At 44.6% G+C, this 17,628-nt stretch overlaps 1 protein-coding gene across 5 annotated transcripts in view; it reads left to right on the top strand.

The window, feature by feature from the left end:
• The first annotated feature begins 2,346 nt into the window (after positions 1 to 2,346).
• EVA1A (eva-1 homolog A, regulator of programmed cell death) overlaps positions 2,347 to 17,628 on the top strand; it is a 78,104-nt gene continuing 62,822 nt past the window's right edge. The window contains exons 1-2 of one of the 5 annotated variants that reach the window (XM_032653477.1): positions 2,405 to 2,651; positions 13,975 to 14,085. The gene's annotated coding sequence lies outside the window, so the exon portion shown is untranslated. Of the gene's footprint in view, positions 2,652 to 8,933; positions 8,962 to 9,288; positions 10,146 to 13,974; positions 14,086 to 17,628 lie in introns of those variants that run through there. The other 4 variants (XM_032653479.1, XM_032653478.1, XM_032653475.1 and 1 more) reach the window with 4 other exon arrangements.

Below are 17,628 nucleotides of genomic sequence, written 5' to 3'. Positions count from 1 at the left end.
AGAGGCAGAAGCTGTCCTAGATGGCAGCTCTCATCCTGTTATATCTGTGATTCCTGAAACCAGTTGGACAGCAGAGGTTCAACAGTATCTTCTTCATTATAATGAAATGAGGTTATCCTAAGCAGAGCATTCAGCCCAATGCCTGGTGTGTACTAGGCATTCAACAAATGTTAGTAGTTATTAATAGTAGTAGTTTTAAATCCAAAGCTAGGCTCATGGGTCAGAGTGCTTCCAAATTTCAGACTCCTTCCTCTAGATTAGGAAGCAAGTGAATATGTTCTGGGTTAGGGCCAATCCATGGAAAGTCTATGCCACTGACTGTTATTTATTCATTCATGTATTTATATACTTAGTACACATTTACTGAGCATCACTTATGTGTGTTGCCCTTGCTCAGTACACAATTCTCTGATCTCTGGTGTTTATGCGTGGCAGTTGCACCAGGCTGGTACGAATAGTGTTACACCAGGAAAACCCACTTCTCAGTATCACTTTTCCATCTGCCTTCTGATAAAGCTAGAGAGTTAGGAGGAGCTCTGATCATGGCACCTTGTGGGTGAAATCTGGAGTTGGTCATGTGTGCATTTTACATATAAGAAAACTGAGGCCTGAGAGGGGAGTACTTGCCCCAAGTTCAGACAGTACTTTAGTGGCCATCTGAGGCTAGAATCTGGTTCTGATTAGTTTAGGAATAAAGCGCCCTTTCCAGCAGACCACTTGCCTCTGTATGAGAGGGAGATAACTAGTCTTGCCACCAGGGAAGCCCACTCATATTGGTTTTTAAAGCTCTCCATGTGTTTCTAAAGTATGGTCAGGGCTCCACAGTCTAATATCCAGTCATTCTAATACACAGTGGTCTAGAGATCAGTGCTTCCAAAACTCTAATGCACATTTGAATTATCTGGGGATCTTGTTAAAATTCAGATTCTGATTCAGTAGGTTAAGTGGGGCTGGAAAGTTCCCACTTCTAACAAGCTCCCAGTTCATGTTAATACTGCCAGTCCCGGGCTTCCCTGGTGGCACAGTGGTTGAGAGTCCGCCTGCCGATGCAGGGGACACGGGTTCGTGCCCTGATCCGCGAAGATCCCACATGCCGCGGAGCGGCTGGGCCCGTGAGCCGTGGCCACTGAGCCTGTGCATCCGGAGCCTGTGCTCCGCAACGGGAGAGGCCACAACAGTGAGAGGCCCGCATACTGCAAAAAAAAAAAAAAAATACTGTCAGTCCCCAGACCACACTTGGAATAGCATCTCCAGAAGATGCTCTGGATTCTGGTTATCCACTGGTCACTCACTAGGTACTCCAGCCAGAGGCCTGGAAATTACCTCTTTCCTTCATCCACTCATCTGCACCCTATCCGCTCTTGGTCACTATTTCTTGTCAACTCAACCCCACTGTTCTCTGCAGCTCCTATCCTTTCTTGGTAGACTGGTCAACATTCTCCATGTTCACCCACCATCACTCCCCATCCTGGCTGTGTTCTCTGCTAGACCACCTCCTGATGGGGCTTTCCCATTCCTCCTTGGCTCTGTGCATGCCGTTTTTACTCTGTGGAAAGCTCTTCCAGTCCTTGACCTATCCCTTAAGAGACCACAGAATCCCTGGACCTCTTCTCTGCCTGCACTAGTTACATATGACGATTGTCTAGGAGCAACATGCCCTATTGGTTCTTTTCTAAGTTCCCAGAGCCCAGCTCAGCACCTATCAGGCTCTTAAATAAAGTAGGTGTTCAATTTAAGAAAGAAAACCCCAACTCTGAATGAGTAAGGCCAAAGACCTCAGCTGCTCTCCTTCGGATCAAAATGAACAATCCTTCGAAATTATGTTTTAGGTTTTAAATTCTCCAGTTGGAGAAAAAAAAGTCGATCAAATTCAACAAAGTAAGTATTATTTCCTGTAGCTTAATATAGGCTCAGGGACTTCCCGGCGGTCCAGTGGTTAAGACTCCAAGCTTCCACTGCAGGGGCAATGGTTTCCATCCCTCCTGGGAGGAACTAAGATACCGCATGCTCTGCAGCACGGCCAAAACAAAACAAAAACCAAAAAAACAAACAAACAACAAAAAAAGGGCTCAGAGCAGGTGATGGGACAGGAAGGAGAGGATGGATGCTGGAAGCAGCTTGGAGGTCTGCTTTCAAATATGGGCTCGTCCCCGCAGCGGGAAAGGCAAGAGCCTGCGGACAGCCGATGGAGAAACTTCCATAGAAGTGCGCGGGTCAGGCTGGAGTTCCGGAGCTAGAACTAACTTGACGCGGAGGGAGGCGCCGCTTGCGGCAGCCATTGAAGTTTCGTGTCTTTCCAGAGCCCACATGGGCCACTGGCTTGGGGAGGGGGGAGGGGGGAAGGAGGGCAGGTCCGGAGCGGAGTGGGTGGAGTGGAGGGGGAAGACCGAAGGAAATGACACAACCTTTTCCTCCCACTGACTCGTGCTTCTCCAGCGTCTGCGGGGCTCACTACCGCTGCCCGTGAGTGCCCAGGCCGAGACCCAGCGCCCCGCGCCCGCCTCGTCGTGTCTCCCCTGGGATTTCTTTCCGAGGCGCCAGTGCCGGTCCAAAGCCTGGCCACAGCTTTGTTGTGTCCTCGCCTTAGTGATCGGCTCCTGGTCCCAGAGCAAGGACCCCGGAAGTGCGCGTCCCCGGTGGCTCTGGCGAAGGTAAGCGGCGCCGGTGAGAGCGCTAAGGGCGTAGGGGCTCCTGGCATCCCCAGCGGGCCCTGGTCTGCCCGGAACACCCCTTCTTCGGAAACACCCAGAGCACTTCTGACCTGTAGCCTCTGCTTTGTTCCTGACCCCCTGCCAGGTGTTGTAGCCTGGGTCCCCCAGGGAACTTTGCTTCCCAGCGCTTGTTTTTACTCTCTCTCTTCCTCTTACTTTCCTGTTGCTTCCCCAGCCCCTTCCCCCCGCCCCCTGGCTCCTTTTTCTGGACCCAACAACTCTCTGCTCCTTGCTAATGCAGCCTGGCTTCCGAGAGCGAGTCCTTCCCCAATCTCAGCGCCTCTCTCCTTCTCCGCCCCTGGGACCAGGGGCTGAGCGTGCGGGCCGGCGACAGTGACTGGCTTTGACCCCGGGCCTGCCGGAGGCGGATCTGTCCGAAATTTCCATGGCTCTCTTCAATCTCATTTACCTTTCGAGGCACTCAGCTGGCCGCGTGCTTTTGGCGACCCCCGGGACCCCGAAATCAAAGCGGATTGGGGAGTGACAAGGTCGTTGGCGCCCCTTAAATCCTCAGGGAGACGCTCTGCTCGTGGAGAGGGACGCGGTCAGCTTCTTGCAGCTCTGACTGGGCTTCCCAAGGATTGGGGTGTGGGGGTGGGTAGGAACACTGGATGTGGGACTCGCGTGACGGTAATGAGGCTGGCTTGGAAGGATAGGCGAGGAAACTTCGTGCTAACTTGCCATTTTGCTCTTATTCACTGCCTGAGTGCTCATATTAAGGCTCTGAGTAGGGACTCCTATCCCTACTTTAACCTCTGTGCCCCTCTGAGTAGGGGCAAAATGAGGCGCACAGAGGTTAAATAATGCTACCGGGGTCACATACCTGGGAAGGGGCCCAGCCAGGATTTGTGAATCAGCTGGTTTGTACCGCACAACCCACACCCAGCCCTACAGAGAGTTCCTCTCTGCAGTCTGAGCAGAATCCCAACACCTACCGCTGGGTCATACCATGAGGAACCAGGCTTTTTCCATTTTGAGCAAATACATCTTGGTTCTATTCAAATCCAAATGATTTATTTAGTACCTACTATCCTCACAATTCAGTGACAAGCACTGAAGTTTCACCTTGGAGCCTTACTCTTTCATCCTCTACCCATCATCCAGTCTGTCAGCAAATAATGTAATTCTTCCCCAGAAGGCTGGCTTGAGTCTTTCTCCCCATAAGGCTATTAGGCTTGTTGGCTAACCCAGACCCTGGAGTGGGACCTCCAGCATTTGAATCCTGGATGAGGACTTTCTGTAGTTTTCTGTGGCTGGATTTCCTCATCTGTAAAGTAGGGATGGGAGAAGTGGCTCTTAACTGGGGTTTTGATTTTGCCTCCCAAATGACATCTGGCAATGTCTGAAAACATTTTTGACTGTTAACATGTAAGTGTTGCCCCTACCCCCCAACAGAAGGGATGGGAATCTGCACATGTGAACATGTTTTCCAAGCACCAGAGGTAGATCCTGTGCATATTAAAGTTTGAGAATCACTGTGTTACAGAATAAAATCTAACCACAGACATTGGCCTACATGCCTGTGGCCTCAACTTACCTTCCCAGCCTCACCTTATGACACTTCCTGTATGCACTTTCCATTCCACCCAACTCACTATTCTTCTGGTATTCTAGGTGTTGACTTTTTGGAATGCCCTTCTTCCTCCATGGCTGACAAATTGCTTGTTATTCTTTGAGACTAGAGCTCAAGTCCCCTGCTGGATGAAGCATTATTCAGTTCCTGCAGATGGTTCGGTTCTGTCCCTCCCTGCTACCCTAGCACCAGCCATCCTTCCCCATTTTTTCTTTCAGTGTCTCTTTCTTACAGTGTTTACTGTTCTGTATAGGGATCTCTTGTTCATCCCCTGACTTGTTTCTTTGAACCTGGACCTAGCACAGTGCTGTCCTCATGCTGGTGGTTAAGCTTGCTGACTTTGGAGTCAGTCTGCCTGCATTCAAATCCTAGTTCTGCCACTTAATTCTGTGACCTTGAGCACATTGACTCAGTCTCTCAAAGCCTTATTAACAAAATAGGAAGAAGTAGTCTGCCTTCTCTGCAGAGAAGTGTGATTAACTAATAGGATCACGATTGTTCATCTTAGTGCCGAGTGGCTACTCTGTGCCAGGACATGGCTCAATTTTTGCATTTTATATTTTTAGTCATTTAACTTTTATGAGGACCTTATTAAGTTAGTACTGGTATTACCCTATTTTCCAGGCAAAGAAATGGAGGCACAGAGAGGCTAAGCAGTTTGCCCAAAGTCACACAGCTAATGAGTGGTAAGCCAGTATTCACACAGACGTCTGAACTGCAAAACACACACTCTTCACACTATGCAGGTAAAGGGCTTAAACCAGTGCCCCACATATAGTAAGTGCTCCATAAATATGAGCTGGAGTTTGTTGTATACATTGATAAAAGCCAAGGTCCCTTGGGTTTTTCAACTGCACCACACTTGTGATCTAAGACTGTGTCATTATTTTTACAGTCCTGTTCCTTCCCTCTCGTTCTTGCCCCTAACCCAGTCTCAGAGGGACAGGACATTGGGGTCAGTCTCCTGTCACAGTTCTAGGTCAGTACCAATGAACTTGATGCTAAATGGAGCTTTACGTGTGCCAGGTCAGTCAGAATGGCATTAACTCTTTGGGGGTGGTCCTATGGGATCAACACACCTGCTTGAGGTTAGAGGTGCAGACGAGGGGTCAGGAGCTACCTGACTCCAGCTTTGTCCTTTCTAAGCATGTGCCCTTTGCAGTGTGCACCTAGCACAGGAATATTGAGTTAAATCAATCAACGAATGTGGGATGGATGGATGAATGGCACCAGGTGGGTCTCTTGCCTTATACTTGATGATGCAGAGTATGTTTTCTCTCCAAGTGTTATATGTCAGGGGTCCCCAACCCCTGGGCCACAGAATGGTACTGGTCCATGGCCTGTTAGGAACAGGGCCACGTAGCAAGAGGTGAACAGCAGGCGAGCGAGCTAAGCTTCATCTGTATTTACAGCCTCTCCCCATCACTTGCATTACCGCCTGAACTCCGCCTCATGTCAGATCAACAGTGGCATTAGATTCTCATATGAGTGCAAACCCTACCGTGAACTGCGCACATGAGGGATCTAGGTTGTGCACTTCTTATGAGAATCTAATGCCTGATGATCTGAGGTGGAGCTGAGGTGGTGATGCTAGCACTGGGGAGTGGCTGCAAATACAGATTATCATTAGCAGAGAGGTTTGACTGCACAGAGACCATAATAAATCAATTGCTTGCAGACTCATATCAAAGCCCTATCACTGAGTGGCAAGTGACAATTAAGCTGCATCTGGTGGCAGGCTTTATAGGGGCAAGTGAGTTGATGTACTTCAATAGTACAACTGCATCTGGTGGCAGGTTTTAAGTCAGAATCCGACACTTATTTTAGTCTGTGTGTCGCTTGCCCGTTATTTTATTTACCACTTCCATCCACACCTCTTTCCCACACTGCACACTTGTCTCAGTCACAGTTTTGGTAAGCCCACAAGCTAACCCTAGCCAAACGTGGAGACCAAGCACCATGCATTAAAAGACAAGCCTTTGGAGTTTTCCAAAAGAAACAAACATGAACACAAAGAACAGCAGCGATTATTGAAAGCCACTACTTCATCAAATGTGTCGGCACTGAGAGCATAATTCTTAGTGACTAACTGCATTGCTAAAGCTAAGAAGCCCTTTACTATTGGTGAAAAGTTGATCCTGCCTGCTGCTAAGGACATTTGTTGTGAACTTTTAGGAGAGGCTGCAGTTCAAAAGGTGGCATGTGTTCCTCTTTCGGCCAACACCATAAGTAGACAAATTGATGAAATAGCAGAGGATATTGAGGCACAACTGTTAGAGAATTAATGAGTCACCATGGTATGCAATCCAGGTTGACGAGTCTACCGATGTTGACAACAAGGCAACAATTGCTTGTTTTTGTGCAATATATTTTCCAGGAGGATGTGCATGAGAATGTGTCATGTGCACTTTTGTTGCCAACCAATACCACAGCTGCAGAACTATTCAAGTCTTTGAATTATTACATATCAGGAAAACTGAATTGGTCATTTTGTGCTGGTATATGCGCAGATGGAGTGGCTGCCACGACTGGAGATCTTTCTTGTTTCACTACTCAGGTCAAAGAGGTTGCCTCTGAATGTGAACCTAGGCACTGTGTCATCCATAGAGAAATGCTGGCTAGCCAAAAAATGTCACCTGAATTTAACAATGTTTTGCAGGATGTGATTAAAATTGTCAACCACATTAAAGTACATGCCCCTTATGGTCATCTCAATAGATGCAGAAAAAACTTTTGACAAAATTCAACGCCACTTATGATAAAAGCTCTCCAGAAAGTTGGCATAGAGGGAACATACCTCAACATAATAAAGGCCATATATGACAAACCCACAGCAAACATCATTCTCAGTGGTGAAAAACTGAAAGCATTTCTTCTAAGATCAGGAACAAGACAAGGACGTCCACTCTTGCCACTGTTATTCAACATAGTTTTGGAACTCCTAGCCACGGCAATCAGAGAAGAAAAAGAAATAAAGGGAATACAAATTGGAAAAGAAGAAGTTAAACTGTCACTGTTTGCAGATGACATGATACTATACATAGAGAATCCTAAAGTTGTCACCAGAAAACTACTAGAGCTTATCAATGAATTTGGTAAAGTTGCAGGATACAAGATTAATGCACAGAATTCTCTTGCATTCCTATACAATAACAACAAAAGATCAGAAAGAGAAATTAAGGAAACAATCCCATTTACCACTGCAACAAAAAGAATAAAATACCTAGGAATAAACCCAGCTGAGGAGGTAAAAGACCAGTACTCAAAAAACTATAAGACACTGATGAAAGATATCAAAGATGTCACAAACAGATGGAGAGATGTACCATGTTCTTGGATTGGAAGAATCAATATTGCGAAAATGACTATACTACCCAAAGCAATCTACAGATTCAATGCAATCCCTGTCAAATTACCACTGACATTTTTAACAGAACTAGAACAAAAAATCTGAAAATTTGTATGGAGACACAAAAAACCCCGAATAGCCAAAGCAATCTTGAGGGAAAAAAACGGAGCTGGAGGAATCAGACTCCCTGACTTCAGATTATATTACAAAGCTACAGTAATCAAGACAATATGGTACTGGCACAAAAACAGAAATATAGATCAATGGAACAGGATAGAAAGCCCAGAGATAAACCCATGCACCTATGGTCACCTTATCTTTGACAAAGGAGGCAAGGGTATACAATGGAGAAAAGACATTCTCTCCAATAAGTGGTGCTGGGAAAACTGGACAGCTACATGTAAAAGAATGAAATTAGAACACTCCTTAACACCATACACAAAAGTAAACTCAAAATGGATTAAAGACCTAAATGTAAGACCAGACACTATAAAGCTCTTAAGAGGAAAACATAGGAAGAACACTCTTTGACATAAATCACAGCAAGATCTTATTTTACCCACCTCCCAGAGTAATGGAAATAAAAACAAAAATAAACAAATGGGACCTAATGAAACTTAAAAGCTTTTGCACAGCAAAGGAAACTATATACAAGATGAAAAGATAACCCTCAGAAAATATTTACAGATGAATCAACGGACAAAGGATTAATCTCCAGAATATATAAACAGATCATGCAGTTCAATATTAAAAAAACAAGCAACCCAATCCAAAAATGGGCAGAAGACCTAAATAGACATTTCTCCAAAGAAGACATACAGATGGCCAAGAGGCACATGAAAAGCTGCTCAACATCACTAACTATTAGAGAAATGCAAATCAAAACTACAATGAGGTATCACCTCATGCCAGTTAGAATGGGCATCATCAGAGAATCTACAAACAACAAATGCTGGAGAGGGTATGATGAAAAGGGAACCCTCTTGTACTGTTGGTGGGAATGTAAATTGATCCAGCCACTATGGAGAACAGTATGGAGGTTCCTTAAAAAACTACAAATAGAACTACCATATGACCCAGCAATCCCACTACTGGGCATCTACCCAGAGAAAACCATAATTCAAAAAGACACATGCACCCCAATGTTCATTGCAGCACTATTTACAATAGCCAGGTCATGGAAGCAACCTAAATGCCCATTGAGAGATGAATGGATAAAGAAAATGTGGTACATACGTATGGTGGAATATCACTCAGCCATAAAAAGGAACAAAACTGGGTCATTTGTAGAGATGTGGATGGACCTAGAGACTGTCATACAGAGCGAGGTAAGTCAGAAAGAGAAAATCAAATGTCGTATATTAATGCATATATGTGGAATCCAGAAAAATGGTACAGATGAATCGGTTTGCAAGGCAGAAACAGTGACACAGATATAGAGAACAAACGCATGGACATCAAGGGAGGAAAGTGGGTTGGTGGTGGGTGGGATGAATTGGGATACTGGGATTGATATATATACACTAATATGTATAAAATATATAACTAATAAGAACCTGCTGTATAAAAAATAAAAATTAAAAAAAAATTAGACCTCATTCTCAAATAAATAAATAAGTAAAGTACACGCTCTTAACTCATGTCTGTTCGTGCAGCTTTGTGAGGAGATGGACGCAGAGCACACACGTCTTCTCTTATACACAGAAGTCAGATGGCTTTCTAAAGGTAGATCACTGGCCAGAGTTTTTGAGTTATAAGAGCTGCTCCAGAGATTTCTTTTAGAAAAAGAGTCACCACTGACAGCACATTTCAGTGACACAGAATGGGTTGAAAAACTTGCTTACCTGTGTGACATATTCAACCTCCTCAATGAACTCAATCTGTCACTTCAAGGGAGGACGACAGCTGTGTTCAAGTTGGCAGATAAAGTGGCTACATTCAAAGCCAAACTGGAATTATGGGGGCAATGAGTGAACACTGGGATTTTTGACATGTTTCAAATATTAGCAGAGATTTTGAAAGAGACTGAGCCAGGACCTTCTTTCTCCCAGCTGGTGCATGATCACCTATCTCATCTTTCAAAAGAGTTTGAGCATTACTTCCCAATCACAAAAGACCCCTGACCTAGGAAGGAATGGATCCGTGACCCATTTGTGAATAAACCAGGTGAATCGACTTTGTCCGTGCTAGAAGAGGAGCAACTTCTTGAGATCGCAAATGACGGTGACCTTAAAAGTATGTTTGAGACAACTTCAAATCTCCATACGTTCTGGATTAAAGTCAAGGCAGAATATCCTGAGATTGCCACAAAATCACTGAAAAACCTGCTTTCATTTCCAACATCCTATCCTTGTGAAGCAGGCTTTTTTGTAGTGATAGAAACCAAGGCAAGATTATGGAGTAGACTGGACATAAGCAACACACTTTGGGTGTCACTGTCTCCCATCACCCCCAGATGGAACCATCTAGTTGCAGGAAAACAACTTCAGGGCTCCACTGATTCTGCATTATGGTGAGTTGTATAATTATTTCATTATATATTAAAATGTAATAATAATAGAAAAAAGTACACAATAAATGTAATGCTCTTGAATCATCCAGAAACTGGTCATCCCCCTTCCCCGGTCTGTGGAAGAATTGTCTTCCACGAAACCAGTCCCTGGTGCCAAAAATTTGGGGACCGCTGTTATATATTAAAGGTAAAACTCGTTAAGAGAATTTAATGACTCGTATGGAGTTTTCGAGAACCAGGTTTGGAACCTGTCACTGACCCCCTATCTGAGTTATGCATGACACTGGATACTAGGTTACAGGTGATCACTTCACTAACTTGAAATCTTTTTCCCTGAATGCAGCCCTGCCTTTGAAAGCTGAACCCCTTCCTTGCTGGTCCATTGGCCACTTGCTGTATAGGCCAGACTACCTTGCACAAACACCTGCACATTTGTGTACTCTGGCTTCTTCCGCAGCTGACTCACACAGTTGTAATCCCCCTGAGTTTGCTTGTTTTGGCAGGTTGTCTCCCAAATTTTAGTGGAATGAGGTTAGCTGGGTGTGCAAGGCCTTGAGGTTTTGTTGGGGGGGGTCACAGAAATACTCTAGTAAGCCTGCTTTTGAGGATGGAGCAGAGTGAGAACTTCCCTGTCCATCAACACATCAGAGACCACTCAGATCCCCTGTCGCACTGCCTTCCCCCTTCAGATACCAGACTCTTACTGCCTCTGGCATTATCCTCTCTCCTGGGTCACCAGATGGCTGATCTGAGAAACAGATTCTCCTAGGGTATTAATGACTGGAGTAAAAGTCTGACCCAAGATTTTTGGGGCATCACTTGCATTTTCACTGAGGTATTTAAAGCCTGATCCAGAGGATAAACTAGCCCAGGAGAGGAATGTCAGACCCGGCACTAGGTTTTCAGGCCTCTGATGTCATGGTTTGGCTGCCTCTTAACTGACCAGCAGGCAGATTCCTAATGAAGCTGGTTCTGCTTGTGTGTCTGGTTCTAAGGAGAGACACCTCACCCTGTTCAGGTCTTGGGCTGTGTTCTGTGAAATGTACCTCGATTGTTTGACTCTATGTGAAATCCTGTTTGGTTCTGAAAGGGTCATTTAATCTAGATTAGACTAGACTAGACTGGTGATGGTATCTTGAGGAATTAGGGTGAGTTTGGAATACACGTGGGGTAAGTAGCTCTGTGCTGGGCGCCAGAGAGACAAACATGAGGAAGATAATACCCTGGCTGATGAACTGTATGGATGGCTCCTCCCGAGTCTGGGCTTTTGAGCATTATCTTTAGAGCAGCCAAAAGTCTGTATGAATTGGTAAGTAATTGCTAAGTTTCTCTGGACTTAGAGAGGGAGGAAGAAAGCAGGGGCAGAGAGACAGAGACAGAGACAGAGAGAGACAGTGAGAGTGTACTTGATCATTTGGGTCTGTTTTACATAAAATCCAGCATGTGACCTAGCAGATCAACTGTCATGACTGATACATTTCCTGGGAATCACGTTCACAGTTGCAGTCCTTTTCTTTGATCCCAAAGTCTTTTGCCAAAGCTCACCACAGGTGATAGGTACATGTGCTTCTTGATTGGACAATTTATATAGGTGATTCTATAGGTCATTCCCAGACTTCAGTAATTTATTTACCACTTAGTGACCCCCATGGCATGTAGGAAACACTTAGTAAGTGATAAACGAGTGAATGAATGCCCTAGCATGAAAGTCACATCTTGACCCTCAAGATGCTCATGGCCTGAATGGGGAGATAGACAAGAAAACCAGCACAAAACAGAGGAATAGTTCTGTGACAGAGAAGATATAGATGCAGAGGAAGACTCAATCCAGTCAGGGGTCAGGGAATAGAGGCAGTGAGAAGGGAGGTCTCTTTTGAGGAACATCCTTCCTCCACAGAAAGTGGTCCCATAGGTGGTTTCCGGTGGCCAGTTACAATAGGAGCACCTGGGGTAGGTGCCAGAACCCATGGTAAGGGTTTTGTATGCCTTTATTGCATTGATCCTCACAACCATCCTCTGAGGTCAGTATCAGAGGAGGAATCAGGATCCCACCCTCAGCTAAAAGACAGACCTGGGATCAGATCCAGGCCACCGGACTCTAAGCCCTTCACCATTGCTTTAGACAGTGTCGGGATGGTCATATTATCATCAGAGACACTTTTAGAAAATCTCGTTTTCACAAAGGAAAGTACACGTGTGTGGGTTGCTGTGGTCCAGGTGGGAGTGGCCTTTTCCTCCATGTTCTTCCTCCTTTCCCTCTCCTCTGCCTGATGTCTGAGGTCTTGCCTTGTCAGAACTTAGAAGCAGTTAGAAGCTGTCTGCTCTGGGGGTCAGCAACTCTCTCTTCCTCCTCTTGCTCCCTCTTTGATCTCCGAGACAGCTTGTACTTTGTCCTCCAAGGTGAGAGGAGGCAGAAATGCTTCTCAGCAGAGAAGTAACCATAAGCTTTTGAAGGAAAGAAGTCTTTTTTACAAAAAACCTGCTGTAATTTAAGCCTTTTCCCTTTGCCCTGTGCCCTCCTGCCTGTGTCACTCAGATGGTCAGTAGCCGGAGGGAACTGACTTCAGGGGGTCTTGTTTCTACACAGGGACCCCCCCTTCAGAAGAGCTGCCCAAACCTGTCTTACCCTAAGGATATACACAAATATGGCTGACTTGTCCTTTTACTCACTTATCTTGGCAAGACAGGCCACAGCAGCCCACGAGAAGGGACTGGAAGGGCCTCTTATTGGAAGACACATAAAATACTTTACTGAAGCGCCTATCCTGTGTTCCACTTCGCTGAACAACCTCTGACATTAGTTTCCTTCCTTGCTGGAGTGAACTTTGAGGACCTCCTGAAAATCAGAAAACAATGACTTGGACATATTAGAGTCTGGAAAAGATACACATGAAAGTGAAGATGGTGCTTGTAGATGGCATTGTGTGTTCACAGAGATAGCTTGGTGGCCTTGGTTTGTCTCTTTAGCTCAAGCTGTTAGTGTTTACCGACTCCCTTGTGTGCCAGGCATAGTTCTAGGCCCTGGAAACACAAAGATGAACAAGTACTCTTCCTGCCCAAGAATCTCTGAAATCCAGTGTGCAGACAGGGGAATCAAAGATAGTAATGAAACATTTTGCTATCCATCTCTCTCATTAAAGTAAGTTCTCTGAAAGCAAGACATGTCTTATTGATTCCTAAATCACTAGAGTCCACCATGAATTCTTACATATTGTAGACATTCAATCAATGACTGTTGCATCACTCTCACTCATCACTAGAGGCAAGACAGAGTGCTTTGTGTGTCCAGAGGAGGCACAGCTAAACTCAGCTTAGACAGCAGGTGGGTCCAAGAGCATCTAGGAGGCTGAGATGGGGGCATCTAGGCTGATGAGAAGAGAATCACAGGCAGAGGGACCAGCGAGAAATACAGCATGGCCAGGTGAGCAGGCATGGTGTGCTCCAGGAAGGGAAGAGAGGTAGGTGTGGTTGGAGAGGAGGGAGGCGGATCTCTAAATGGGCAAAGTGGCACACCAGGAAAAGCCTTGCTAAAGGGTTTGAATTTTTCTCTGAAGGCACGGGGGAGCTACTACGGGATTTCACACAGAGGAGAGACTAGGTCAGAGTTTCGTTGTAGAAATAGACCCCTCTGGCAGTAGATGTTGGAGAATAATAAGACAGGTGGCAGGAAGACCATGTCAGGACACCACTGTAGTTTAGAGAGTAGAAAAGACCTGGGGTTTGGAGTCAGACCGACCTCAGTCTACATAGCAGCCCCATAACATCTTTGTGTAACTTAGGCTATTTATTAAGCGCCTCTGAGCTTCTGTCTTTCTCAATCTGAAAACAGGGATGGATGATCCCCTCCCTCATGGAGAGATGACTGTCAAGACTATGGACGATGAAGTATGTGAAGTGTCTACTGCAGTAATTGATCCATAATTGGCATGTGAAAGTAGTGGTGAATATTATTTTTAATATTATTGTTACTTATCATCTAGGTAAAAAAAAATGAGGCTCTATCTAAGACACTGGTAATAGGAGTGGAGAATTGGGCACAGACTCAAGAAATATTTTGGCAATAAAGTTGACACAATTTGGTGACTGATTGTGCAGTGGAGTTTGGGGGCAGGGGCAGGAGTCTAGGGCTGTCTGGGATTTTGGCCTGGGCAACCAAGAGTAAGTATAGTGGAGCTATTCATTAGGAGAGGTTATGGAGGAGGAGAAGCATTTGCAGGAAAAGATGATGAGCTCAGTTTCAGACAAACTGAATTTGAAGAATTTTAGGGACAGCCAGAGAGACACGTCTAGTGGGCAAATGGTTTAGCAGACTTGGCATCCAGGAGAGAAGTCTTAAAGAAGATTCAAGGGCAAACTTTTAACAAGAGGTAATGAAGTCATGGTGTTCAAGGAGAGTATAAAGCATGGAAAGAGGAATTATAATGGCCAGTGCTTATTGAGTGTGTACTATGTGTTTGTTCTAAATATTTTAAGTGTATTAATGCCCTGAATAGCCATTGCCAGAGAAGACTATTATACCTACTTTACAAATGAATAAACTGACGCACAGGGATAGTAAGTAACTTGCCCAAGGTCATACAACTATAGTAATGGACCTGGGATTTTAGACAAGGCAGTCAGAATTCAGAGCCTGTGCTATTTATGGCTTTGCCAGACTGCCTCTGAGAGTGGGGGGACTAGGGCGTAACAGTGACCTCTGAGGGAGGGCAAGGAGAGGCTCTAGTGAAGGCAACAGGAGTAGGACCTGGGCAGAAAAGTAGGAGGAAATGGGAGACTGGAATACAGGAGAGTTTCCAGGAAGGAGGGATCAGTAGCATCAAATTATCTGGAAATCCATTAAGAAAAGAAATGAAATATCCATGGATTTGGGAATAAGGAAGTTATTGATGACTTGGTGAGGGGAATTTGAAAGATGAGGTGGGTTGAGGAACAAATGTGAGGTGAGTAGGTAGAGATACCAAACATAGGCAGTTCTTTCCAGATGCTTGGCTGTGGAAGCAACAAGAAAGGGAAGATGATAGCTAAAGGTATTAGGTAGAGGGAACATTTTAGAGATGGAAAAGACCTGTAAATACCTATGGGGAGGGACAGAACCAGAGGAGGCCTCACAGAGTGGCCACAAATGCAGTATGCACACTGGGGAAAGTATCTCTATGTTCACTTTTCTTTTTTATACAGATTTTTAGTATCTCTCCCCATGTTCTGGACAGTTTCCGTGTAGATGGTTAGGACTCACTAAATAAGCCCCTGAAATATGTTTCAGATCTTCAGCTTTTATTAGGTGGAGTAGAGAACATTTCTTGCATATTACCCAATGGTGAATCATTATCACATGTTGTTAAATCCAGACCATATCAAATTTATGTACAGTACGTCATCTACTGAATTTATCTTTGAAATATTCCAAGAGAGCACAGTGTGCTAGAGCTCCCTGTCAATCATGTGGAATTGGGGTGTCTGCTCTATAGATACCAGAGTAGTAAGAATGATGGGTGGCAGAAAGCCTTGAGAGGAAGGAAAGTGACTCACAGCACAGTGGGTGGAAGGGAGGGGACACTGATCTTTGTGTATGTGTGTGTGAGTTAAGTTTTATTTGGGGCAAAATGAGGACTGCAGCCCGGGAGAGGGGGACACTGATTTTGAACTGGACATGAGACATATGATCCTGTGAGCAGAGGGAAAGGTGATTGGAGATTAAGATAAATCTATAGAAGGAAACAGAGATTTGCTTGGATTTTATAGGAAATGGAAAGCATATTTTGTAAGGAGGCTTGCTAGGGCAACAACCCTATGCTTAAAATGAATCTAGATAATTTGGCTGCTGCAATTTAAGTTCTTAATAATGGGAAAGACTGACATGTCCTTATGAATGGTTTGTTACTAGGCTTAAAGGACAAGTCCAGCAAGCTCTGAGAAGAAGTGTTTATCTAGATCCAAAGACAATCTCTGTGTTTTAATACATAGGATTCTTTTGTCGTTCAGACCAGAGGTAGATGCCACAGAGGGTTAAAAGTTTGACTTAAACATGAAATTCAGCTTTTTCTTCGTTCATGGAACTGACATCCCTGAGGCTACAGGCTGGAAATAGGGTTTGGCTGCCAACTTCATAAAGTTGCCTTGGTTGGAATGGTTGGAATCTTCTTGGAAACATCTCAGTGAAATGCACACACACCTCCACAGAAGGCCTTTATGGATGGGGCTGTCTCTCAAAGAGACACTGTCCAAAATCAGAAAGGCCACACAGGAAATGGCCTTGGGATATTTTTTTCCACATGAAGCAGCAACTCAGCTGAATTATTTGCTTGATCTTGAGCTTCAGGTATTAGGAAAAATGAACAGTAAAACTTTCAAGAGTCACATTTTGAGCTTGAAGATTCCCTCTGTATGAGTCAAGGAAGAATCATTCCAACCTAACTCCCTCCTCAAACTTTCCCATGCAGGTCTTTCATCTGGATGTAGGCATGGTGTGGAGTGCCTTTGGCTGGGTATGGGTGTGATGCACAGACAGGACACTGTCCTTAGGGACAGAGGGAAGAAGTTGTAGTAGTCTTGCCCACCTTTTCCTAGTAGAAAGGAGTAGAGGATGTCCTTCTCCAGGAGGGCATAGTCAGGACACTGTATGCTTCAGTGAAAATGTGGACTCAATGATATAAATGTACATGTGGCTTTACTCTAGTTTCATGGGGTCTGAATTTGATCTCATGGAAAGGGCTATGTAAATGTTCCACACATATTCCAAGAATGAGTGAATAGGGCTGTATACATGCTCCAAACATCCATATCAAAGCTATTAGTGGTGCTTATGCCCAACCTTGTGGACCGTGGGAGTACCAGAAGGGTCTGAGGGGCAGTATCTGGTGTGCTCAGAAAGCAACAGCACTTTCTGATTCCTTAGGTTATTTCATTGATATTTGATTCATTAGTAAAATCTCTCTCTCTGTCTTTTTTTTTCATTCATCCAATCATTCGTTCATTCAACAGACTAAACAAATACTATGTGGCTGGCTCCAGGATATGTGATGTTAATGTGGTGGTGAATCCAATAGTCTTAGTTCCTGTCTTCTTGGAGCTCACTTTATTAGAGGACAGACATTAAAGAAATAATTACACAAAGAAATACGATTACAAACTATGGTAAGCGCTATGTTGGAAAAGAACAGGGTGCTCCAGGAGGGAAAGAGAGGAGACAGTTTAGCTTGGGGGTGTCTAGTGAGGAAGACAGATATGTAGACCCATATCTACTGTATATGACATGCCATTTATTGATGGGATACTGTTTCCAAGGAAGAAGTGTCTGACCCTTGTATAGGTCTGAGGGGGCAGTTCTAGAAAGCTTCATAAAGGAAGGGATGTTTAAGAAGAATCTTGAAGAATAGATGGAAGTTTTTTGTTTTTTTTTTTTTAATGTGGAAAGGGAGTAGTGTTGTTCCACGTGAAGAGAACCTGGTGTGTTTATAGGACCCTCATTCAGCAAGGAGTTTGG

This window comes from Phocoena sinus, chromosome 13 (genome assembly GCF_008692025.1).
Source record: "Phocoena sinus isolate mPhoSin1 chromosome 13, mPhoSin1.pri, whole genome shotgun sequence".
Classification (NCBI taxonomy): domain Eukaryota; kingdom Metazoa; phylum Chordata; class Mammalia; order Artiodactyla; family Phocoenidae; genus Phocoena; species Phocoena sinus.
This window is presented reverse-complemented; position numbering and strand designations above follow the sequence as displayed.